This window comes from Periplaneta americana, chromosome 14, assembly GCF_040183065.1.
Source record: "Periplaneta americana isolate PAMFEO1 chromosome 14, P.americana_PAMFEO1_priV1, whole genome shotgun sequence".
NCBI lineage: Eukaryota > Metazoa > Arthropoda > Insecta > Blattodea > Blattidae > Periplaneta > Periplaneta americana.
Window position 1 is genome coordinate 108,147,672 of NC_091130.1, and position 26,940 is coordinate 108,174,611.

General features: G+C 36.1%; 2 long non-coding RNA genes and 1 other non-coding gene across 11 annotated transcripts in view; 1 reads left to right on the top strand and 2 right to left on the bottom strand.

The window, feature by feature from the left end:
- Window positions 1–3,525: 3,525 nt before the first annotated feature.
- LOC138713640 (uncharacterized) overlaps window positions 3,526–26,940 on the bottom strand; it is a 47,842-nt gene continuing 24,427 nt past the window's right edge. For 2 of the 9 annotated variants that reach the window (XR_011335958.1, XR_011335962.1), the window contains 7 exons: window positions 24,170–24,235; window positions 23,515–23,714; window positions 11,410–11,547; window positions 10,672–10,812; window positions 9,396–9,443; window positions 5,059–5,297; window positions 3,526–3,764 (listed from right to left, as the gene is read on the bottom strand). This is a non-coding gene — a long non-coding RNA (uncharacterized lncRNA). Of the gene's footprint in view, window positions 3,765–5,058; window positions 5,301–9,395; window positions 9,444–10,526; window positions 10,813–11,409; window positions 11,548–23,514; window positions 23,715–24,169; window positions 24,866–26,940 lie in introns of those variants that run through there. The other 7 variants (XR_011335959.1, XR_011335954.1, XR_011335956.1 and 4 more) reach the window with 7 other exon arrangements.
- Window positions 18,757–19,678, top strand: LOC138713641 (uncharacterized). The gene is made up of 3 exons (XR_011335963.1): window positions 18,757–18,856; window positions 19,123–19,469; window positions 19,545–19,678. It is a non-coding gene; the product is annotated as an uncharacterized lncRNA (long non-coding RNA).
- On the bottom strand, window positions 24,573–24,645 carry TRNAS-AGA (transfer RNA serine (anticodon AGA)). Its single transcript has one exon. It is a non-coding gene; the product is annotated as a tRNA-Ser (tRNA).

The window sequence follows — 26,940 nt, forward strand, 5'->3', positions numbered from 1 at the left end:
AATTTGAAAATATGAAAGCAAACAATTGAAAATGCTACGTAGCAACTTCTATGAGAACGGGTTTAATATTTAAAATTATAAAGCTGATTGTTGGTATTGTGAAGACACGGCATATTTTTGTCGATCATTATTCATATTACACACGCTAAACTTTACCATTGCCCACCAATAGCATTAAAGCACGATTATTAGCAGACTAGGCACCGAAATAAATTACAATTATTTGCTATTGTTACTTAAGTGTGTCATTGTTTCATATATTTAAATTTCATACACATTACATTACAATTATTTAGAAAATTGCAAATAAACAAGAAATATTGCTTTAAAATTACAAAAAAGGCATTTATTATTGAATTAGTAAGAAACACCTTAAAAAAAGGCAAAATAAGCAAAATAAACATTGGCTCTATCACTTTGATTTATCCCAAATCATATTTATATCATTATGAAAATAATGATTTACTTCTACTCAGTAAAAAGGCATTTTGCCAAACATCCGGGCTCTAGTCATTACGTACGTACCGGTAAGCGTTGAGGATGATCGGCTGTAAATAGGAACAGCTGCTGCTGCTGCTGATAATGATGATGATGATGATGATGATGATGATGATGATTTATCAACACTTTGGGAGTTTTGGGGGTTGTGAAAAAGCCTGTAATCGAAGACTCATACCATCGCCTATCTCCATGCGATGTTTTCTCTTTCCAACTTTAAATTCAGCTTTGGAGCGTGTTTACGTTGCTTCTTCAACGCGGCCACGACAACTTTTTTTAATCCTTGGTTTCTCTGAACCGACGCATGCGACGTGCGAGATGCGAGGCTCATCTCGCACAAATCCGGATTACATGACAAATGAGCCGTTCAGAGCAGAAGTGGCGTAAGTCAACATTGAGTAATGAGGGTTAAAGTAAACATTCTGTAAAATACAGCGCAAAGTAGCAATTAATATTCAATTTATTTAAACTATTAGTAGTCAGTGGATAGCAAGAAGGACATATTAATTGCTACTTTGCGCTATATTTTACAGAATTTTGACTTTAAACCTCATTACCCAATTTTGACTTACACCACTTTTGCTCTGAACGGCTCAAATAGTACGTGGTTTCTATAACTGCGTGATGCAAGGTCTGCGTACCTCGCAGTTATGGAAACCACTATCTCTCGTGTAGTCCGGATTTGTGCGAGGCGGGCCTCGCACGTCGCATACGTCGGTTCAGAAAAACCAAGGCTTTACTAGGTGTCCGCTTGCAATATGAATTCACTTCAATAAGACACAACTGTTAGGCCTACATGTATCGTTGAAATTTATGTCAGCCAATAAAAATATAACTTACGAAATGTAGGCGGCGTTTCCAATTATGTTCATTTTAAATGCTGAAATATGTAAGTTTGGCTATGAAGAATGTTTATGTTGTAATACATTAGCTTAAACAAGACACAGCTGTTATATGTATCTATGAAAATTAAGTAAGCCAATAATTATGAAATGTCCAGCGCCGTGGCGTCGTGGTCTAAGGCATCCTGCCTAGAACTCGCGTTACGGAATGCACGCTGGTTCGAGTCCTCGTGGGGGAAGAAATTTTCTCTTGAAATTTCGGCCAGTGTATGGGACCGGTGCCCACCAGCATCGTGATGCACTTGGGGAGCTACGATAGGTAGCGAAAATCCGGTTTCGCAAACCAGCTATAACGGCTAGGGGGATCATCGTGCTAACCACACGATACCTCCGTCCTGGTTGGATGATCGTTCACCTCTGCTTCGGCATGTGAACTGAGGCCAGCAGCCGGGTGATCGGTCTTGGCCCTTCATGGACTGTAGCGCCACGGATTTATTTTTGTAATTGTGAAATATAGGCGAGGTTTTCCGAAAACATTTTCCACCAATGATTTTTGCTCTTGCATTTCACAATATTCATTCGTATTTCTCACGTTTGATATAATTATTTATTTTAAATCTTACTATGGTTTGACGATAATAAAATCCCTATCTTTTATTATATGTAGGAATATTTTCCTTATAACTGAAACATTTTAAGCACTTACACCCGTATTTACAGACACTACGACCATAATTTATTGCAGTTACACAATTAAACATTTCTTCTTTTTCCTCCTCTTCCAAATCCCAAGTATGTATAATCATATTGCCCTCTCCTACATTCCAGGTATCTGATACAACATTCGCTCTTCCTTTCAATGCTTTCGGAACAATTTTCAAATATAAAATAAAATCTTCACCATCATCATCCAAGGATCTCAACACTCGTGTACTTTTCTTTTCCATTCTAAAGGTTTTCCTTCTTCCATTAGGGGTTTCAATGTCAATGTCCTTCGCATTTCCATCATAATTTTCAATACACAACTTGAACTTAATACCATTCAACTCAATTCCTTCCGTAACATTCATACAAACTTCTACATAACTTTTTTTCCTTCTGTTTCACTTCTGTGATATTTATTCCAACATCATCAAATACTATGGTTATATGCACATTATTACCTAAGTTAAAATAATACATGTTTCACATTCAATGTGGCTCACGATAATAAAGTATTTTTTCGTATGTTGACTGTTTTCAGTGTATATCATCGTACTTCATTTAATTTAGGATGCTTCTTGTTAATACTATTATTATATTATTATTATTATTGTAAATTTTATTACTGAACAACAATGTAGTTTTATTCTTAACAATATCTCTTCACTCTCTACAATTTAACTTCACTCCCGTCAACAATGGGATTTGCTCTCCACACAGTAACACAGTATTCGTTAGTGCACTCCACGGACGACAATGACAATTTACTTGGAATATTGAGAACAATAATGAACTGAAATTTAATTAATGTTCACAAAGCACTATTTACAAATCAGAACTGTCAGTTCTCAGTTCTTCTAGCTCAGTCACTCGAGTTCACAGTATCTCGAACCACAGACCTTCAGAGACAGTCCACTGTACTAGAACTCAGGCCTCTCCAACTGCGGTCCACTGCACTCGAACTCAGGTCCCTCCAACTGCGGTCCACTGCACTCGAACTCAGGCCTTCGGATGCGGACGCACACTCAAGTCGAACTCCGTACACAAGACTGGCTTGCTTGCTCTGGCTTACTTACTGAATGGCTGAATAAACTGAAAACTGCTCAAGTTCGCTCGCGTTTCTTCTTTTATAGCTAAACCATATTTACGAGAAACTTCTACGGGTGTCCTCTCGAATTATCTGGATATCTCCACTTCGGACGGACTTCTGGAAGAGTCGGGAGGGTCCGTCCCCCCTTCACTCCGCACGTAGCAGTTGCGCGCGCAACCTCCCCTCGTCGCGTTGACGTAATACACCCCCTCTGCCCTTCAGCATGCAGATGCTCAACGTACCAGCGTTTCGTCTGCCGCGCGCCCTGTTGGACGCGTGTTCGAACCCCGTTGCAGCTGTCACATTATTATTATTATTATTATTATTATTATTATTATTATTATTATTATTATTATTATTATTATTATTAACAAGGAAATAAGGTTAGGTTAATTCCGAATGACAAGAACTGAGACTTTACTCTCGAAATAATAACTCATTACATTCATTTGTTTGCTTTTGTGCTACCATACTACATAGTTTTTGAACACACACAGCACATGAGCACTCCTCATCTGTCTTCTCCTCTTCCTCTCTCTCTCTCTCTCCTCCATCTCCATCTGTTGCTCTACTTGTGTTGAGCGGTTGCCCTCCTACTTGTGTGGACTCTCGTGGCTCGAACTCGAAAATATCTGTGAAAGTAATACAATTATTATATTATTATGAGCTCTGGACGTCATCTATGAGAAAGTAATTGCCTCAACCCACTGAAACATTATTAACCCGAGAACGCTTGCGTCTATTGTTGTCAGAAGGAAGAGGAAACACTTGTTGTAGACGTGAAGATGCAATAAAGTGCACTGTGCTATTTAAGAATCATGGGTTGAATTGATGCATCACGTTATTAATAACGCTGTCGTGATAATCATAACAATGAAGTAATAACAGAAAATAACATTTGTTAGAGCGCGAGCGATTATGGATAAACAAACAATAATTAAATGAAATATATAATCTAGTTAAATGATTACAATGAATATCACTGACGCACGGATTAATGCAATTAATGATGTGCAATGCAATAACACTATCGTGATAATCACAACAATGAAGTAATAACAGAAAGTAAAATTTGTTAGAGCGCGAGCGATCGTGGATTAACAAACAACAATGAAATGAAAATACAATCTATTTAAATGATTACAATGAATGTCAGATTTAAAAAAACGTGAATGTGACGCACCGATTAATGTAATTAATGATGTGCACTGCACTAAGAATCACGCAATCTTGTCAATTCGAATAGTTCTAGTATTAAATTTAAAAAGTTATGTATGGATTTTATAAAAATTGAAAAATTGTAAATTTAAATTTATATATTCTTATTGCGTAGTAGATATAAGACAAATTGTATTGTATACCTACTTCTTAATTTCAATTCAGGAATCGCCTCTGAGCACGAGTTCTACTCTTTCAGGGGCGAGCTAAAGTGTTTCTGTTTATTTATATTTTATGTTACAATTATTAGCAAAATAAATAAATAAATAAATAAATAAAATAACTAAATCAATTACAGAAAAGTAACATTTGTTAGAGCGCGAGCGATCGTGGATTAACAAATAACAATTAAATGAAATATAACTTACAATTTATTTAAACGATTACAATGAATGTCAAAAAAATAAAAACATTTAAGTACATTAATACAATCTAGTGAAATGATTCAAATGAATATCATAGTTTAAAAAAAAACATGAAAAAAAAAATGAATGTCACGTTTAAAAAAAGGACGAAACGTATAAGTGCATTAGATAGTAAACAAGTATACAATCTAGTGAAATTATTAAAATAAGTGTCATAGTTAAAAAAAACATGAAGCATATACACAATCTAGTTAAATGATTAAAAAAACATGAAACATATAATGAAACAAGTAAGTATTGATGAATATGAGACTTAGATAAGCAAAATATTCAATGAACTTACGTTTGTTTCTGCGTATGATGAGTAGATACATATAGCAATCATAACGCATACATTAATGAAACAATGAATATGAGACTTATATTCAATGAACTTGCTCGGTAGGTAGGTGTGGCAGGTCTCTGCACATTGGTGCACGTGATGCATGGATTAGTCTGGTGTTGCCAAATCCTTGTTGAAGTGTGGAATGTCACTTAATTCCATTAGGCAAATTAAAATTGATACTGGAGTAGCTGTCTGAGCTGCTGAAATTAAAGATGTTGCAGATTTATTATATGCACATTTTAGTGAAAACTGGACTACACTGCCTAATCTCCAATATTATAAAGTAGTAGTGGAAGGCCCACAAAACAATGCAATAGATAATCCAGATTCTGATTTTGATGAAATTAATGAAGAAGGTACTATCAGTTTTGTTTAAAGCCAGTTTCTTTAGTACTGTATGTTTTATTATTGTCTTACGGTACCTAGTTGTTACATTTTCAATATGTTCAGTTTTCTATACTTCCTGTATGATAAAGAATCATTTAAATTCCCTTTTCTTTTGTAATCAAAGAGACTTTCAAAATTTCAGTGAGAGAATAATATACCGGTAGTATGTTTGTAGATCTTTTTACTGTTACAAATGTATCATTGTACTGAAATTCATCTGTTTCTTTCAAAAAGATATTACTGTACATTTAATTTAATTAACGTAATAAACCATTACAACTATTTTCTGAGTTTGATCATAACAGTCTCTGCACAAATAAAAGTGCAGAAATGTTGCAAAAAGCGATAGGTCCATGATCAAGTTACATAAGGGGACAACTCCAATATTATTTTCAAATTTTAGAGGAAAGTACAAATCCAGGATCATTGAAATTATCGATCACGAATGTATGTATCCATAGTGATCTAATTAGAAAAAAAAACAGGAACATTTTTTTAAAGTCAGTTACAGTTTTTTTGCGATTTCCCAAAACTTTGTTATTTTGGACGTGTCCTCTTTTGCAAATCGACGACAGAATTGAAGTACACTATCTACCAAAAAGTAATTGGGCACCCAGGATTTTACGTGCTAGATGCCATGTTTCGGTGGCTACTATGCAATGGTATGCAGACAATAATGTTCACCGGTTGGACTGGCCTGCACAGAGTCCTGGTCTCAATCACATTGAGCACCTTTGAAACGAATTGGACCGGCGATTGAGGTTTCGGGAAATTCGGCCAACTTCCATTGTCCAACTCAATGCCATATTGCAAGAGGAATGGCGACGCATTCCAGTGGATATCCTACACAAACTAGTGGAGAACATGCCTGACGGGGTGGCTGCTGTTATAGCAACAAGAGATGGTACCACGAGGTTCTAAAGGGGCAAAAAACAGTGCCCAATTACTTTTTGGTAGATAGTGTACAAGGTTTCCAAGAAGCCGGGACAATTAACTTCATTGTAAAAGAACTCGCCATCTCGACAGGGATGAGTGGCAAGGATGCTGTTTTTCTGTTCAACCCACCCCCTCACGTGGTACCATCAAACTCGTCGAATTGGTTGACAACATATATCATCATGGATACTGTGGATTAGTGGTTGTGTTAATTATAGTGATGATGAATTGATTTTAAAGATATCACATGTGATTATGAGTGTGTTTACACAAAGGGTGTGGAAAAGAAAAAATTCTTGAAACAATTCGTCAATAGTTATGTGTATAATTTGGAAGATATAGATTGCACAAAGTTATCTATTTTTAAAAATGGTATTAAAAAAGGAACACGTGCTTCTATCACTTCAGAGACAATAATGTTGAATGAGCCTTTCAAATTGTAAAAGTTCTCCAGTTTTGATGGAAACACCGTCATAATTGGCATTCATTAATTAGAAATGTATTTGTTGCATTGTAATCAATATATATATATAAATATATATATATATATATATATATAATTTGATTTTGTTACTATTTTCTTTTACCCCCATCCCCATTCCCCATGACAAGGAATGAAGGTTAGGTTAATTCCCAATGATAAGGAATGCATGTGAATTACATTGCCCCCCCATCCATTTCCATCCCCAGCTTTGCAACGGGTGATGGAAATGCCTCCGACTGAGCATCGATTTGAGTGGGTGATGACAGTGGTATCTGTGAAAGTAATTAAATTATTATTATATTATGAGCTGTGGACATTTATCTGTGTGGATAGTAAATAACACATGAATATATGTAAAATATTAATGAGTCGGGTGCAGGTTGCACATCATCTGTAAAAATAAATAAATTATTATATTACTAGCCGTACCCGTGCGCTCCGCTGCACCTGGTAGAAATAAATATAAAGTAATTACATAATTAAAATAGGATGTTTGATCCAGAGAACATTCGTGTTTGATAGAAGGATAAATCGTTTAATATGTTACTTAATTTCAATTGTATTTAAATAATTACAATGCGGTCATTTTGGTCCAGAGAGCAATCATTTGTTGCAATGACAATTCCTTTAACATGTCTCTTAATTGTTATTACATACAACCATAGTTTAATGAAGATTGACATATCATTTAGTTTTAATGTGTATACTTTATATTACTTGCTACATGTTGCCATTGAATTATGGTAATAACTTAATTATTTTAACCCTTGTTTTCTACGTCTTCAGGAAATGGCGCACCATGATTCTGAACCCTTCAAATAACTTAAATAGTGATGCATAAACAGTGATATGTAATTTTATTATATTTCTTTCTTTCGAAAATGTAAGAATTCACGATCTCCTATGTACCATTGCCATGGAATGAATAAATGTGTTTTTTCTTCCTACTCAAAAATATTATATTTTGCACATAGGAGTTACTGCAGGAACAACAACGCTATAATCTCAGGCGGTGAAAATGTATTGTATTGTTATTTTAAAAGTCTTGTATACCCTTAAATATCAGTCCTATCAAAATTTTGCATAGAATGAAACTTATCGGAAATCATTTTTAAAGAAATTTTTGTTATGTAACATTTTTCACAAAAAGCAATAATAAGCGAGACATATATTATATTATATTATATTATATTATATAAAAAAGTGTATTGATAACGGATGTACTCCGATAAGTGGGGGCTCTTGAATCTCAGGAGGAACAACTTTTACAACAGCGCAACATAATCTGCTTGGATCATTACCCAATTTTTTTGCGTTGCATTTATTGCATATCTATTTTATGTATTTTAACACGATTCAATTGAGCATAGTTAAAATTTGAATTATAAAATAATGGAATGCTAAGCTAACGTACTATTACTGCATACTAAATCAATATACTCTCGTTGTTTGTTAATTAACTGAGATGAAAGTGAATGTGTACATAAACATTATTTTAAGAAGTACAGGAAACGAATATACAGAATAGCCTATCAAGTTTTCTGTGCATAAGAAGCTATTTTAATTTTACCTGTCCTCGATTCACTCATAACTTACTGTAATAACATTGTAGAATTATGTCCATCTAGAGAAACTACACTTTCCAATGGTGAAATAATAGCTTTCGATTGGTGTGGTCCAAGGCCCCTTATAGACGAAGTCATTTGTTTTTATTTCATTACAGCGCCTTAGATAGCATTGTTATTGTAATTTTAAAACTCATTTATCTCATTAAATATCAATCCTATCAAAATTTTGTATAGAATAAAACTTATCGGAAATGATTTTTAAAGAAACTTTTGTTATGTAACATTTTTCATGAAAATTAATAATAAGGGAGTATTACGATTTATTTAATTCAAGCCCCCTTATACCTCCCTTTTAAATAAAGTATTTTCAATGCCGTATAGCCTAAAATCTAAGTTACAACGAACTTAATTTATATTCCAATGTTCATATAAATCGGTTCAGCCACTATCGCGTGAAAAGGTAACAAACATCCAGACAGACAGACAGACATACAAACAAAAATTTCAAAAAAGCGATTTTCGGTTTCAGGATGGTTAATTATACATGTTAACACCAATTATTTTTGGAAAATCGAAAATTACCAGAAAAATTTTGGCTACAGATTTATTATTAGTATAGATGATCTGTGGATGATCCTGTGAAAGTAATTGCCTCAACACATCGAGGCATTATGAACCTAAATTATATAATCTAGTTGTCAATGTATGACAATGAGTTGTTGATGAAATAGTAAAAGTAATTGTCGCCACCCGCTAACAAACACAAATTAATTCAAATAGTAAACAAACGTAAATAAATAATCTAGAAAATTAATGTTAGTTTCAAAATACATTAAACATTAGATAAATCAATGAATATGAGATTGATAGTTAGATGATTAAAATATTCATAAGATGATTAAAATATTCAATGAACTTACATTATTCTGCAGTCTTCTATCCAATGGAACTTCTGCCCCAGTTATCATCTGTGAAGGTAATTAAATTATTACATTATGAGTTGTGGACGTCATCTTTCACAAAATAAATATGTGTGAAAGTAATTGTCTCAAGTCACCGAGGCATTATTAACCCGTTAATCCGAGATCGCTTGCGTCTATTGTTGTCAGAAGGAGGAAACACTTGTTGAAGACGTGAAGATGTGATAAAATAATCAATAAACTGCACTGCGCTAAGAATCACGAGTTAGATTGGTGCATCATGTTATTAATAAAGTTGTCGTGATAATGAAAACAGATGGATGGAGAAAGGCAATGTTGGAGCAACACCTTCGCATCTAAAACAAGAATGAAGTAATAACAGAAAAATGATATTTGTTAGAGCGCGAGCGATCGCGGATTAACAAGCAAAAATTATATGAAACAAAGATAAAAAATGATTAAAATGAATGTCATAGTTAAAAAACATTAAATATATATATAGTCAAATGATTAAAATGAATGTCATAGTTAAAAACATGAAACATAGGCTATATACAATCTAGTTAAATGATTAAAATGAATGTCACGTTCAAAAAACATGAAACAAATAAGTACATTAGATAATAAAGAAATATACAATCTACTGAAATGATTATTTTAATGTCATAGTTAAAATAAACATGAAACATATCCGTATCTGCATCAACAATGAAGTAATGACAGAAAAATAAAATTTGAAGGGTCCAGGGGAAGAACCTGCTAAGTCACATTTTACTGTTTTTACAAGAGAGCAAGTTAAAAGTTTCAAGGTCCATTACATTCTATTGTCTCTGAGATATCATTCTTCAAATATTTCTGGCTTAATCAAGTTTTTACTCTGTACAATTAAACCACAGAAATCTATACTCCCTGAGTTATTTCATGGCATCCAAAACAAAAAATTGATAATTTTGGAATTAACAAGTTTTTCCCCTGGACCCTTTTTGTTAGAGCGCGATACAATCCAGTTAAATGACTAAAATGAATGTCATGTTAAAAACAAACATGAAACATATAAGTACATTAGATAATGGAACAAAAATAAGTATTAATGAATTAGACTTAGATGAATAAAATATTCAATGAACTTACGTTGTTTCTGCGTATGGCGAGCAGATACATGCGATAGACATGAAGCATACAAGTACGTTAGTGAAACAATGAATATGAGACTTAGATAATTAAAATATTCAATGCACTTATATTATTTCTGCTCATATGTAGAAGATATATGTACCATGCCTCTGCGTACTGATAAATGGTCAAAGCTGGCTCAATGGTACACGGATTTATACAATCAAGACGTGATTTAAACTATCACATCGCTCGATGTGTAACTCCTACAATGTTCCTCGGAATTCATGTCGTCACTATATTCCTATAAAAAACCAAAACGTCTTTTTTATATGATCTGCGTCCAAATAATTTCACTCGCTTCACGTGTGTCAGTCCACGTGTAGCTTTTGCCTCAGAGCCTAGATCATATATGTAACAGATAGGTCGGCCTTATAGACCTTGACGTTAACAACATTTATCAGGTTTACTACGCTGCCATCAAGTTGTTACATAAGGAGTCACGTAATAATTTCCATTTGAATTGCATTACCGACTGTACTGCCATCTCATGTTCGTTTACGGCGGACGGGTGGCGATCCTGGCGGTTGTTCTCTTCAAAGTGCTGCCGATTTTAACATAGCGATGAGTTATCTGTTACATATATGATCTAGGCTCAGAGTTAGCTGGATTCCTCTTTAAACCAGCAAGCTTCCGACATAAGCATAGTTTTTTGTTGTAATTACGTTCGTATTTTACAGTTGTAACAGCTGCATGCAGCGAAGGGGCTCGCATCATATCAAATCATTTACAACGTATTACCTACATTAAAATAGTACATATTTCTAACACACTACCAATAATTATACAACAGGCTTGGTGATACTAACATATTTGAGTAATTGTATTCATTTCTACTCACCTTTCCTCTATTCTATCCTCTTGAACTCGATTTTATGCATTGTTTTACTCCCACAAATCGGTATCAATCCTTTGTAGATCAACGCAGTCTGTTTCTGAATTGATATCATTCACTACCGATTCTGGCAACTCACTAAATCTGTTTGGCAGAAAAACCGACAAGTTCTGTAATTCTGCAACCATTGTTGGACCATGTATTGTATTTAGTTTTTTTTAACTTTTTTGTATAATATATTCTTTGTTGGGAGTTAACTCCCCAATCTTATGTACATTTCCGAGCAGAAAAAACGCAACACTTCAATAAATTGGAAATATCAAACCATAATACAAATTATCACATTACTGTGTGCTACTATGGACCTGTTTGTGGTATGCAAGTGTTGATTCATGTTTTGAGAAGGAAAGTATACCAATTGGTTGGTTTATGACACCTTCTTTGTCACTTCTTGTCCCTCACTCTATATTGATTGCTATGCCATTAAAATTTACAACCCTAAACAGAAGCAGCTAAAACAAAAGGTTCGTTCCAACAACAGTTAGGAACCGTCCGTAACCATCGTGAGCATGCGCAGTACAAAAAAAGCGTTCCAACACAATCCGAACCAGTCCTGAACCGGAAACATATACTGCAGTCGGGCGTTCCAACAAGCTTTTGACACGGGTTCGGAACGGTCAAAAGTAGTCCGTGGATTGAGGCATGTACGGAAGAGTACGCAAGACGCGCATGCGCATAAGCTCACCAACGTCTCCTGGATACTGAAGAAAGACATGATCGACTGTTCACATCATTGAGGTTAAAGATGAAAAGTGACAGTGCAGACGAATAATAGAGCTAGAGATTTAATTTAAATTTTCGCCAAAAAGAAAGGGAATGGAAATTATTTGGGTACTGAAACAGTTAATTACAATTTCAACATGCAGCTTTGATTAAAAATATAATAAATAACGTACATTAATAATTAAAAAAAGAACTATTTTTAGATGAGAGTCCCCCAGTACACGACGTTGAATTATCGGAATTCTTGCCTTCCATATTTTTTGTCATCTTTTTATAGAAAATGATCGAAATTCTATTTTCTGCAATTAGAATTAGCTGCGAAACGATAATAATTAAGCATCCCGTTCTTAGCAAAGATGATCACAGTTATAGCATCTCTGGATTTAGTACATAACGATCCGCGAAAGCGTTCCAACAGCGTCCAGTCCAGTTTCAATCCCATAGCAGATGCTCAACTAGCGCATGCGCATAAGATGGTACAGGAACCGTACATGAACTGATCCATGAACCGCTTGTTGGAACGAACCTAAAGTTACAACACTATTGTTTTCTTTTTTTGTATATAATGGAATTCTGTGATATTGAACTCAGTTTTAAACAACATTTAAGAGAGTTAAGATTTGTTAAGCCCCAAGAACGCCGTTAGAGCAGTCAAGTTGGAAAAGGATGAATGTAGCTTACGTTAGGTGGCTTAGGTGTTGCAGAGATGGCCCCGTAGCTCTTGAAGAGTGTCTGGAGCATGGTGACGGACGTTCCTTCCTAAAATGTCCCACAGATGATCAATTGGTCAAGATTCGAAATGCATGAGTGGGATTCCTACTTCATTGAGATACAACAGGACATATCGCTCCACACGAGGACGTGTATTGTCCTGCAAGAGCACGAAATTGTCACCAATAAATGATGCAAAAGGAAGAACATGTTGCCCAAGGATTTTTTCAATGTAGCGGTGGGCCGTAAAAGATCCACCCTCCACAAAGACGAGATCCGTTCGTCCAGTCAAACTGATGCCTGCCCACACCATCACTGAACCGCCATAAAATCATGTCCTTGATGAAAATTTGCATGGATAATACCTTTCTCCAGTCCTCCACATTCTTTCTTTTCCATATGAGGATCTGAGGCAGAATCGGGACTCATTGAGAACAAAACAGTTCCCCACTGTTCGTCAGTCCATTCTTGATGTTCCCTGTCAAACTGTAAGCGAGTTTGACGATGTTGTCTTGTAAGTTCTGGGCAGAAGCAGGTATTCTGGAGATCAGGCCAGCATCATGTAACCTCCTCCTCACAGTGCACTCACTGACATTCACACCTCGCACTTGTTCTAGTCGATTTCTGGCTTCGACCGCAGTGGTGTGGCGGTTACGCAGCACTTGAAGGCGCAAGAACTGGTCTTCTATTGCAATAAGTTGACCTTTTCCTTCCATATCTCGGTCTTCGAGAATATGAACGAAGTTCCCTATACCTTTGCACAATACGTAAAACAGTCGACGGAGTTGTATGCAACACCTGAGTCACACAAGGTAAACTGCAGTCATCCTCTACCAATGCGACTGCTCTAGCGGCATTCATGACGTTTAACGGCACCTTAACTGTCTCAAATGTTGTTTAAAACTGAGTTCAATATCACAGAATTTCATTATGAGCAAAAAAAAAAAAAAAAAAAAAAACCAACAATAGTGTTATAACTTTGTTTTGGCTGCTTGTGTTTAGGGTTGTAAATTTTAATGGCTCAGCAATATAAGATTTTATAATGATGATGACGATGATGATAATAATAATAATAATAATAATAATAATAATAATAATAATAATATACGCATCTATATTTCGTCGGCTCAGAATGAAAACCTCGTATCTCAATTTTTTTGAAAAAAAATGCTTTTTTGGCTTAAGATAAAATCGTAACTCATCTGTAAAAAGTCTAAAAACAACTGTTTCTGATTTAAAAGTTAAACTTTTTCAGTTATGTTTAAAAAATATAAAAATGAAGTCTATAGATAGTTTTTTGTTCCTCCTGTAAAGTTTGGTTTTCGTGAGATACGAGGTTTTCATTCTTATCCGACGATGTACTAATTTCGACATAAAATTCATTATCAGTATAATAAGTTACTATATATTTACATACTTTATCCCTTGGCATGTGCTGAGCATGCTAAACAACTAGTAGGATTAAAAATCAAGTTTTATGAAAAAATAAGTAAATAAAAAATAAACAATAAACCAAATACAACAATCGAGGAAAAACATTCTTGAAGCGTTCTATGAAGTTGAGTGGGAAATTGCTAAAGGAATGAACCGTAATCACAAGAAGAATTTATTTTAAAAAATGCCTCACTAAAGTAGCACAACATGTATGTCCTCGAGAAAATACGAATTTTGGAAAAGAGCACTATCATTATGATAAATGATGTTAAAATTTCTGGTGAGTGAAAGAGAGACTTTTTGTTTGCATAAATTTGAGTTTTTAATCCCGACTGTTTGTAATATATAAACCACTCTGTTTTCATTAAGGATAGCAGTGAGTTTGTACTGTTTTATATTACGAGCCGCCACTGAGCAGTAGCAAGAAAGGTTTGAGACCATCTAGAGGTGAATGAGTTAGGTGGATTTGCTGCGATCGCTGTAGAACGACTAAATGTATAAAAATGCCGATCACTGCCTAATTGTATCGGAAAATATGTTTAGAAGCCAACTGAGATCACTTCTAGTCACAAAATGGATTGGACTTGGTTTAGGAAGCTTAGGACCATTTAGGACAAAAAGAGAAGAAATGTCAGCTGACTACATTTTGCACGCCTCTTACACCATTGCTGAAATAGACGGTAACACTGAGCATTTCATATTCGTACTATGAAGTCCGTCAAGCATGTTGTCTGCTGCATTCATGAGACGACTGTAGTTTTTGGTGTGACGCTGCAATTCCTTTTACTATGCCATGTCATTGATCTCTAGACTGTCTCATGCTGCCGCACCGTCAACCTTCCTTGTCTTTGTAAAATCACAATCGAGCTTGGAATGTACGGTACGCGTATATAGAAGCAAGACCGTCTCCAGTATTGGAGACGGTCTTGATAGAAGATAGTTCGTTGCTGTTTACATCTGTTGCTCTTGCATTCTTAAATAGTTACCCATCATTTCCAAAACATTGTGGTTTTCAAACAGTGAGACGCCCTCTATCAGTCTATCACGAATGACGGGAGAGTAATTAGATACCAACTGTGAAGTTTGAGTTAGGAGTTTTTAATTAATTTATTTCATGAACTTCATAAATGAATTAGTTTTAATACAGGTATACAAAATGGAGAATAATAGGATTACGGTAGTACAAATCCATAGTCAAAATTAATTCCTTCAATGTCTAGATTAATTTCTAGTCTTTCATAAAGGTATATTAACACGAAATAACCCTCCATAAATACAGATTCTGTGAAATACATAATTAATGGTTTATTGTATCTGGTGTGACATACTGAATATTTTATCGTTCTTTTGAAATGTTGCAAGGGTCGAAAACTGCACCATAACTTTCAATTAATGATTTTAAGGGAACTTTTGCAATAAGTTCGCACTGTTTACGTACCGTAAACACATTTTTGCAACTGTCTTAAATGCGATCTTGAGTTCTTCCTTCTTTTAGAAATGGCAAGCCCTGAAAATTTATTGTTAAGTCTAAAAAATCAAAAGTAGAATAAGAACAACCTTCTTAGAAATTTACTGTTTCAATTATTTTCTTGAAACAAAGAGTAACAAACAAGGACTGGAGCTGTACGGTTTAAAACATTACGTAATGTACGATTTTTAGAAATGTTTTTCCTTTAATTCTTACAGCCTAGTTCCTGAAGAACGCAACAATGTTCTCAAGATACTCTTTTATAATATACGTGGTACAGCCATTAAGTTCTAAGACTTGACGCCTGGAGGGTAGGCTCCCACAAGAATCTGGATGTATCACAAGATGCCGCATAACACGGCGTACATTTAAACAGAACCACATCCTCCCTCAAAATAGTCTCCGTTGACCGTTATGCACGTTTGCCAACGTTGGTATATCTGCTGGAAGCACCGTTAAAAGATGTTGGCAGGAAGGTCCCGTATGGCTTCTCTTGTGGCAGTCATGACCTCTTCGGAAGAATGAAATCTACGCCCACGTAGGGTTGCTTTCATGCGAGGAAAGAGAAAAAAAATCGCATGATGCGAGATCAGGTGAGTACGGAGGGTGTGGAAGAACTGTCACCTGTTGTCTTGCAACTTCCTCTTGGACAAGGACAGAACGATGTGCAGGGGCGTTGTCATGTAGCAACAGACAATTCTTTGTACGCCATAGCTCAGGTCGCTTACTGCGAATTGAATCTCGTAAACGGCCAAGGCTCTCTTTGTAGCGGGTTTTGTTCACAGTTGCACTTTCTGGGATGAATTCCATGTGAACATTTCCATTTGAATAAAAAAACACTTCAAGCATCACCTTGCCTTTTGACCTGTCTTGTCGTGGTTTTTTCTGTCGTGGTGATAACGGCGTTTTTCAGGTGGCGGATTGTCGTTTCAGTTGTGGATCGTAAAGGAAACACAAAGTTTCGTCTCCAGTTATTATCCGGTTGAGAAACGTCGGATCATCGTCAGCACTACTGATGAGGTAACCACAAATAGTCATGCGACCATCACGTTGGTCTTGCGACAGGATTCGTGGCATACTGTGCTGGGTAACACGAGACATGTTCAGGTCATCAGACAGAATTTTTAGCAAGTACCATGGCTGACCCCTACTGTTGCTGCGATATCGTCTACCGACTGGGAGCGGTTAGCACGCACCAACGTTGCAACTTCTTGGATCTTACGTTCAGTTCGAATTGTTTGTGGTCAACCAGTACGCACATCACCTTCCAAACTGTCTCTTCCTTGCAAAAAACGGCGGTGCCACCTAAACACAACACTGCGACTCACAGCGTCCTCACCGTAAACTTGCTGCATCATTTGAAACGTTTCGGCAGCAGTTTTGCCTAATTTCTGGCAGAACTTGATGTTTGCCCGTTGCTCAAACTGTGACATCTCGGGTTCCGACGTGCGCATTCAAATCACCGTCACAACAAAGACCGTAGTTCTGCTTACAGTGCATGCACTCAACTGTCTCTTGTTGGGTCGAGAGACTAACTGACAAGATATCATACCATGGCGCCAGCTATGCGCTATAGTGCACCGCAACACCACTATGCGCTCAGTATTAGAACTTAATGACTGTACCACGTAACTCACAGCTTTGAACCAATTACTCCACCTGGTCAAAGTAAGTATTGGAAACAATTGAGGGACGGACGGATGGATGGACATACGGTTAGGCAAGTAGGCAAGTAGATAGGTGGATGGGTAGGAGGCTAAGTAGATAGGTAGATAGACAAGTAGGTAGGTAGACGTTTTACATAAAATATGTGGTTCAGTCTATTTTGAATCCCCCCAACGGCTTCTTTGAGTGAATGAATAATTGGCATCATTACACCCGAGATTCGCAAGGCGAGACAAATCCTTAGCGTGACTTCCTTCAGGAGGGAAATAGGTTGAGAGGCACATGTCGTAGATTCACAGCACATAATAGAACTATATCTTTGGTCAGAGGACTCATTCATATCTATATTTGAAGATAGCACAAAGAGTCCGTCTTCCACCCGTAAACCATAGACTTGTTCCTGCAGCAGTTTCCAACCGTCATGAGCAAGTGCACATCGACTTCACTGTTCTTGAGTAGTAAGGAAAGTGTATTCACGTCATCGGCTTGAGGGCATGGAGGGCCTGGAGGGGCGTGGCCAAATGAGGGATGAGGGGAAGGGGACGTGGCCAAAGGAGGGATAAGGGGAAGGGGGCGTGGCCAAAGGAAGGACAAGGTGAGCTGGTGTATGATTGGTGAATGGGTATTTGCAAGCGAGTGGTGTGGGAAAGCGATTGACGAATGAGCATGGAGAGAATGTTGAAATGGAGTGGGGCTGTGAGAGGGAGGAGTTTTGGTTTCCATGTGAAAGTGAAAGCTGTGTTACATAAGTTCCAAGGCAAACCTTTCGACACTTGTCGAGGTCCATTGTTTGTAATTCACCTTGAACCAAATGTGAAAGTGGAAGCGTAACGTGTTGACACATGACAAGGTAAACAACACCTCGACACGTGTCGTGTGTTCGGTGTACACCGGCTGACCTTCCGCAGCCCAGCCGGTTGAAGAGAAAGTTCAGTTGCGAAAGAGCTTTTTGCTCCATGTCACTGGTATAAAAGCGGAAGTATTAGGGCGTGATGAGGAGTCATGGACAATAACGCTTTGAAGAACGTAGAGGTGTTAGACGTTAACATTCCATTAATAACAAAAGAAGAACATTGTAAATTGCCATTTGAGGTAACATATTCATACCCAACTTGTATGAGAGATGAATGGTTGGATGAGCCGCACTAAATCGTTCGCAATTACTACATAAACAACTCTAATAAAATATGTACGGAGGTGAAGAGAATAATACATGGAGAAAATCAGTTACATACTGATTTCTTTAACTAATTCTAATATGATATACATAATGACTATGTTTGTTATTTTGTTTTTGTGCAGAAACCAGAAAGTGTGGATGTGGTTGTGAAAGCGCCAAGAAAAAGATTTTACCGGGAGAGATGTGATGACACATGTCCCAATTATAAACCTGTAAGTGTATTTATTTTTTATACGAAGTACAACTGTATTTGTGATGCACAATGATTATATTTGTTATCGTTTTGTTTAACAGAAACCTGAAATTGTGAAAGTGGTCGTTGATGAGGAGAAAAAAGTCAACAGGAAAAACAGATTTTGACGGGAGAATTGTATTGAAACATGCCCTAACCACAAAGCGATGAGTGTATTTTTTGTTCTTCTTTCATCAAATAATGTAGTGTGTATGTGTGACTAACTTACATTATTGCTTTCAGCAGAAAAGTAAAAGAGCAGAGAAGAGGAAACGTGAAACTTTGAAGGAGGCGACGGATGTGGAAGACATTATTCAACAATTGACCGCATAAAGAAGAAAAAAATGGAGAACAAATGCGACATTTGTGGCAAAACATTTTCACATAAATGGACATTAACAGCACATATGAAGGACACACATAGTGCAATGGGGTACAAATGCGATATTTGTTCAAAAGACTATTCATCCAAATACATTTTAGCACGACACAAAAAAGAATATCACAGCACAACCAGGTTCAAGTGTAAACTATGTGGCACAGTTGGTAAACTCGAAAGACATATGGTCCAGCATGTGAAAAACCATAATATGGTAAGTATGTAAATATAAACACATACTAAGTTTGTTTAATACTTATGACAATATTAATGATTAATTGTATATCAGGTTACAAATGTCAAAGGGGCTTATGAGAAAGTGAATGGAGATGAAAACGCTGCACCTGTGATCAACACCGCACGGGTTGATGTTATGCCACCATCTACCTATGCATCCGAGATGGTTACGTCATCATTCTCGGGAGCGGTTGCTATCCCAACATCAACATCTGGGATGGTTCCACAACCGACCTCTGGAACGGATGCTGTCCCAATGGTGGCGTAAACATCCAGTCAAATATGTTCCGCATCTGTGTTTGTGTTATCGGATAGAGCTTTCAAAAATCGTTTGAAGACTTATATTGCTCTAAATCTAACAAATCATGAGAGTGAACTGAAAGATATTTTAGGATGTGTCATTGATGAAATGCAAGACATTTTAAAGAGATATTTAAGCGAGTACCATGTTTTAAAATTTAACATATTTGTTGAATGTATGTTTGCCTGTGTTCACAACGAGACAATATTTCATAATTCTAAAAGTAAAAATGATGTGCTAAATCAGTATTCGGATATCAGGGAATTTATCAACAAACAAAAGGAAAAGATTCTGAAAGAGTTTGAAGAATGCAGTATGCAGTCTGTCCGAGATAAAATAAATCGAGGTTCTTATGTCTTCCCATACTCAACAATTTCGATATTGTATTTTGTAAATCAGTCATTATGTCGTCAAAGACAAACACGGAGTTTGCTTTTATGTCTTCAAATGGTACAATATCCTCGCTGGCATTATATCTAAAAAGTCCAATTTCTGGTACTTTTTCCAATACTTTGGCTAAATATTCGTATTTTGGCTGGAATAGGGATTCTGAATAGATGTAGATATTTTCGAATTTTAATCCAGAGCTATGAAGAATCCAATTTAACAAGTTTGTTTTCCCAGCATTGCTTGGACCACATATGATACATCGCACGTGATAGGGAAATAATGCACTGTGTCGTACGTAATTTGTATCGTTTCCACTTTCTCCTATAACTTCAATTGGTAACGTTTGTGTTTGCTTCACAACTTGCATGTTGTTTGATTGTTGTCAAACACTGCAGTGATAGATACAGGTGTAATTACAACTGTTAAATACTTTAACATGAATACAATTTTCGACATGTATGCAACAAGATATCATTTTCAACATATCGATGCTTTAAAGCAACAAGGTATTATTTTCGACCATTTGTTGCTTTAAAACAACAATATACCATTTTAGACCGTTTGTTGCTTTAAAACAAGGTACCATTTTCGACCGTTTGTTGCTTTAAAACAACAAGGTACCATTTTCAACCGTTTATTGCTTTAAAACAACAAGGTACCATTTTTCGACCGTTTGTTGCTTTAAAACAACAAGGTACCATTTTCGACCGTCTGTTGCTTTAAAACAACAAGGTACCATTTTTCGACTGTTTGTTGCTTTAAAGCAACAAGGTACCATATAATGTTACAAACATAGGATTTTCGTATCAGTTGCAATTATGAACGCTAAGAAACTGGATGTGCGACTAACGTGTTCCCCGAGTACACACGATAGCAGAGAATCCCGATATGATTGCATGAATCATTGGGTTCAATATATCCCATTTAGAGGGAGAAAGAGATGTATGCAAAAAGGGTGTAACAGCATTGTTCGAACACAATGTTCAAAGTGTTTTGTTGGATTGTGTATAAAGTGCTTTTACAAATATCGTAACATTGTAGAATAATACATTATATGTATACGTGTATAAGGAACAACTTTTTATAAGTTATTTTATAGTATGCTTGTCCACGGTGGGGAACGTACCTTAAGAGGACGCGGTATTTTAAATACAATTATCAACAAGCTACCAGTGGAACTGCATCTACCAGGCTATCACTTTTGCGGACCTGGCACGAAACTGCATAAGAGAATTTTTCAAGGTCAACTGGGCGTCAATGTTTTAGACGAGGCGTGTCGAGAACACGATATTGCATATGCACAAAGCACTGATCTTCCATCAAGACACGCAGCTGATAAAGTGTTACAAGACAAAGCCCGAGCACGTGTAACTGCATCTGACGACAAACCGAGTGATAGGGCTGCTGCTTTTTTTGTCTCCAAAGTAATGGGTGCTAAACGTTTCTTTGGTGCTGGAAAGCGAGACATGACACTCTCCAAGTTGAAAGCAGCAATGAAAAGAAAAAAAAACAATACGCATAAGAAGAAGAAAAAACCTCGAGTCATAAAGGGACCCAAAAGAGGTGGAATTCTCCCTCTGCTCCCAATATTCGCAGGTCTCAGCGCATTAGGAGCTCTCTCCGGTGGTGCTTCACAAATAGCGAAAGCTGTAAATTCTGCCAAAAGTGATAAAAAGCAACTTTCAGAATCTATGAGGCATAATAAAACTATGGAGGCTGTTGCGATGGGGAAAAAACTGGTGGTGGGCTACCTCTCCCTTTAATATTGGCTGGTTTACGAACACTTGCAAAAGTTATTTCACCAAAGAAAGCATCGGCAGGAAAGGGTTTGTATGTGAGACAATAGAAAAGCGGTAAGGGAATGCGGTTAAAAAAAGCCCTAAGTAATTGGTTAACAACGCTATGGCATTTTTGTTCGAAAGTATACGATTGGAACTTAATGGGCAGCTTATTGACAGCGTTAAAAAAGCAGGCATTACGTCAACGATGAAGAATTTGATTTCTCTGAATACATTTGAATCTAACATGCTTGGAAACAGCGGCTGGATCCATCCCACTAAGGATGTTGATATTGTTACCATACTAAATTCAACGTTTGCGTCCCTCTGAAAACTCTTCTCGGATTTGCTGAAGATTTTAAAGATATCATAATAAATGCGCAATTGGAACTCATACTTGTACGAGCAAAAGACTCTATTAATGCGCGAATGGGTGAGAATTGCAAGGTCACGTTAACAAGAATTCATTGGAACATGCCTCTAATTACAGTCTCTGATTCTGAAAGACTTCAACTTTTAGAGATACTGAGAAGTGATAGACCGCTTAGCATTCCATTTCGATCATGGCAGTTGTTTGAATATCCATCACTACCTGCAACTAAACAGATTATGTGGAATGTCACGACTACTAACAAGCTTCGAAAACCAAGATATGTTATAATTGGATTTCAAACAAACAGAAACGGGATTTACAAGGATAAGTGTCTTTGATCATTGTAATATTACTGACGTGAGACTATATTTGAATGATGAATTCTACCCATACAATAATCTAAATCTGGATATTGAGAATGGTAAAGTGGCTCTATTATATGAATCATACAGCAAACTTCAAAATTCATATTACAACAAACCAAACAATCCACTGCTATCGAGAAAAGATTTCATCGAAAAAGCACCACTTTTCGTCATTGATTGCTCTAAACAACATGATGAAGTAAAACTAGGAGCAGTAAATATTCGTGTCGACATATTGGCAAATGCTAATAGAGCAGCAAATACTGTTGCACATTGTCTTATTCTACACGATTGCCTCGTAAACTATACACCCCTCACAAACCTGGTGCAAACAGTGGTGTAACAAAAAAAATGTAAGTATGTGTTACTTTTCTCCGTAATATTATACAATTTACATTAGCTCTCATTCTACACTGCTCTTATTTTGTTTCAGGATGTCCATTATGATAATTGATGTACAAGGTTTCCACGAAGCCTGGACGAATAATGTTTCTGTAAAGGAACTCACCATCTCGCCGGGAATGTGCAGCTGTTCAAACCACCTCCTCACGTCATACCATCAACCTCGTCGAATTGGTTGACAACATATCATCATGGACTATTGTGGAATAGTAGTTACGTTAATTACGATGCTTAGTGGTTATGTTAATTATATTGCTTTTAAGAGATATCACATATGACTGATTGTGAGTGTGTTTACACAAAGAGTTTGTGGAAAAGAAACAATTCATTTTGATATTGTTTTCTGGAACTGTATTTGTTGCATTGTAATCAATATATAACCATCATTTGCTTTTATTACTCTTTTCTTTTACCCCGATCCTAAGTCTCCCAAGATGGAAATGACAGGTTTCTTGCTCAGTGATAAGGAATGTGATTTCACTTACGAAATAATAACTCATTATCTTCATTGATTGTTTTTTTATTCAATCGTAATTATATTACACTGGATGCAGGAGCATGCCTCTTCCCCATTCCTTCTATCCATCACGACATGCGTCTCACGCCTGAGCATCTGTGAAAACAGCAAGTCATTACATAAAATAAATTAGTTGACATCTATGAACGTAATTAATGAAACCAAGTAAAATTTTGATTAACAAAAATCAGATAGGAGTGGTTTATCGTATTAGTAATTGAGGCGGTGATGACATGTAAATTTCCAATCTGACAGTTGTCTTTATGATCGACCACGGAATTTGAACCCATGACCTACTCAATGCGAGTCTCAAACTCTCTCGATTCTGCATCATTGTTTATGTAAATAAAATAAATTAAAATGAAATTAGGTACATAAATATTAGTTTAAGAAACATGGGAAACGAATAGTATGGATAAATTATGAGCGCAGGAACGTCATGTAATTACAACAATTAAATGAAAATAAGCCCACAATAAAGTAACATTTCTTAGAGCATGAGCAACCGCTCAAAAACATTTAAGTATGATTAACATATCCAATGAACTTACGTGGTTATGGAGAGGCATCTCCACTGGTGCGTTATTGTTCGGAGGTGCCTCTACTCTGGCTGGCATCTGTGAAAATAATTAATACACAAAGTAATATTTGTTCAAGCGTGAGCAATCGTTGATTAACACACAACAATGAAAATACTATCTAGTTAAAATGTGATGCATGGATTTATATCATTTATCGGAGTATTTCTATCGATAAAATAAAAACTTTTGGGGGCGCCGGGTATCGATCCCGGAACCTCACACTTTCTAAGCGAACGCTCTACCAATTGAGTTACGCTCCCAGTTATTAAATGAGCATATGATATAGACATGTTAAACGACCGGTTCTGCATCACTGTTTATGTAAATAAAATAAGTGCAGGGAGTAATTCTATATAAAAAAAATAAAAACTTTTGGGGGCGCCGGGTATCAATCCCGGAACCTCACACTTTCTAAGCGAACGCTCTACCAATTGAGCTACGCCCCCCACTTATTAAATGCGCACATGATACAGATATTTTAACTGGTAGTTGTCTTTATGGTCGGCCACGGAATTTGAACGCGTGACCTCCTCAATGCGAGTCTCAAACTCTCTCGGTTCTGCATCACTGTTTATGTAAATAAAATAAGTGCACTTTGATAGGAATCATGCGTTAGATCTATACATCACATTATTAATAACGCTATCGTGATAATCACAACAATGAAAGTAACATTTGTTAGAGCATGAGCATACGCGGATTAACAAGCAAACATAGAAATGAGGCCTACAATCTAGTTTAAAAAAACATGAACGTGTTGTATGAATTTACACCGTTTGTCAGAGTAATTCTTATGTAATTACAACAATTAAATGAAAATAAGCTCACAATCTAGTTAAATTATTACAAAAAACATAAATGTGATGCATTGATTAATGTAATTAATGATGTGCACTTTGATAAAAAAAATCATGCATTAGATTTATGCATCACATTATTAATAACCAGGGAAAGGATTTATATGTAAATACATATTTACTTATAAAGCTAATATAATTTATATTTTGCATTATCTTTATGTTTCACAATGTGTAGGGTTGAAAAATCCTACTTTTATTTTCCATATTTTTCCATATTTTAGAGTTTAGTACATATTTTCGTTAATTTCCATATGTTTTCCATATTTCATATAAAACAGTCCATATTATAGTAGGTTTAACAATAAAACAAAACAAAATTCCATTAACTTTTAAAAATACATTTCAACAATAGAGATTTAAACACATGTTCAGTAATCCCTTTAACATCAGAGTTATTTGAAAATTAGCAGTCCTATCAACAATGGGAAAGTAAGTTACAAAACTGTATTAATTTAATTTAAAATTTTTAACAGACTTCAGTTGTGCAGCTCAACAGTTAAATGCCAGTCAGAGTACACATAGGTTCAGTTTTGTAAATCATACTATAAAGACGGTAAATATGCCAAAAGTACGTCATTCAGTCAATTTAAAATCAAAACTAACAAGTTACATTTCAGAATTTAAAGAAGATGGTTTATCAACTGACAATAAAATATTATTTTGTAATTTGTGTCAGTGTGCAGTATCATCTACACAAAAGTTCCTGGTGCAACAACACATTACAACTAGTAAACATCAGGCCAACAAACAACTAAATTCCAAGCAGAGACAATTGTTTTTAACACAACCAACAACATCGAATGTAAGATCTGAGTTTAACATCGACCTGTGCCGTTCTCTCATCTCTGCTGATATTCCTCTCTACAAACTAAAGAATAAGGTCTTCAGGGAATTCCTTGAAAAATATACTCAACATACAATCCCGGATGAGTCAACACTTAGGAAGACGTATGCTCCATCCATCTACGATGAGACAATACAGAAGATAAGAGATGAAATTAAAGATAGTTCAATTTGGGTTTCCATTGATGAGACTCCCGACAAAGAAGGTAGACTTGTTGGTAATGTAGTTATCGATTTGTTAAGTGAACAATATTCTGAACGAATTCTTTTACATTGTGATGTTCTAGAAAAGTGCAATAACAAAACTATAGTTAAACTGTTCAACGAAGCTATGGGTATCCTGTGGCCAAAGGGTATTATGTACGATAATGTGTTATTCTTTATTAGCGATGCTGCCCCTTATATGGTCAAAGCTGGACAAGCATTATCTGTTGTATATCCTAAATTGACTCATTTTACTTGTGTGGCGCATGCATTTCATCGTGTGGCAGAAGTGGTCAGAGACAATTTCCCTAAAGTAGATTTGTTGATTTCATCAGTGAAAAAAGTATTTCTCAAAGCTCCCAGTAGAGTTAACGTGTTGAAAGAAATGTACCCTGAAATTCCATTGCCACCAAAGCCAATTTTAACTAGATGGGGTACATGGCTAGAAGCAGTTGAATATTATGCCGAACATATAGAATCTATTAACAATGTTCTCCTTGCATTGGACTCTGAAGATGCAGTCTCAATTGATACTGCGAAAACAGTTACCTGTGACATAAGTGTGAAGAATGACTTAGCTCACATTCAGCATACATTTTCATGCATCATAAAAACGCTCAAAAGTCTCCAAAATAGGCACCTTTCACTATCTGAAAGTTTTGAAATTATAAATAGTACTGTGGAACAACTGAATCGTGGTAGAGGTAAAGTTGCAGATGCAGTAAGAGCTAAGGTGGACACTGTACTTTCAAAAAACCCTGGATATGAAGAACTACAAAAGGTTGTTGCTGTGATGAGTGGTGAATCAACAGTGAAGATTAACTTGGACTTATC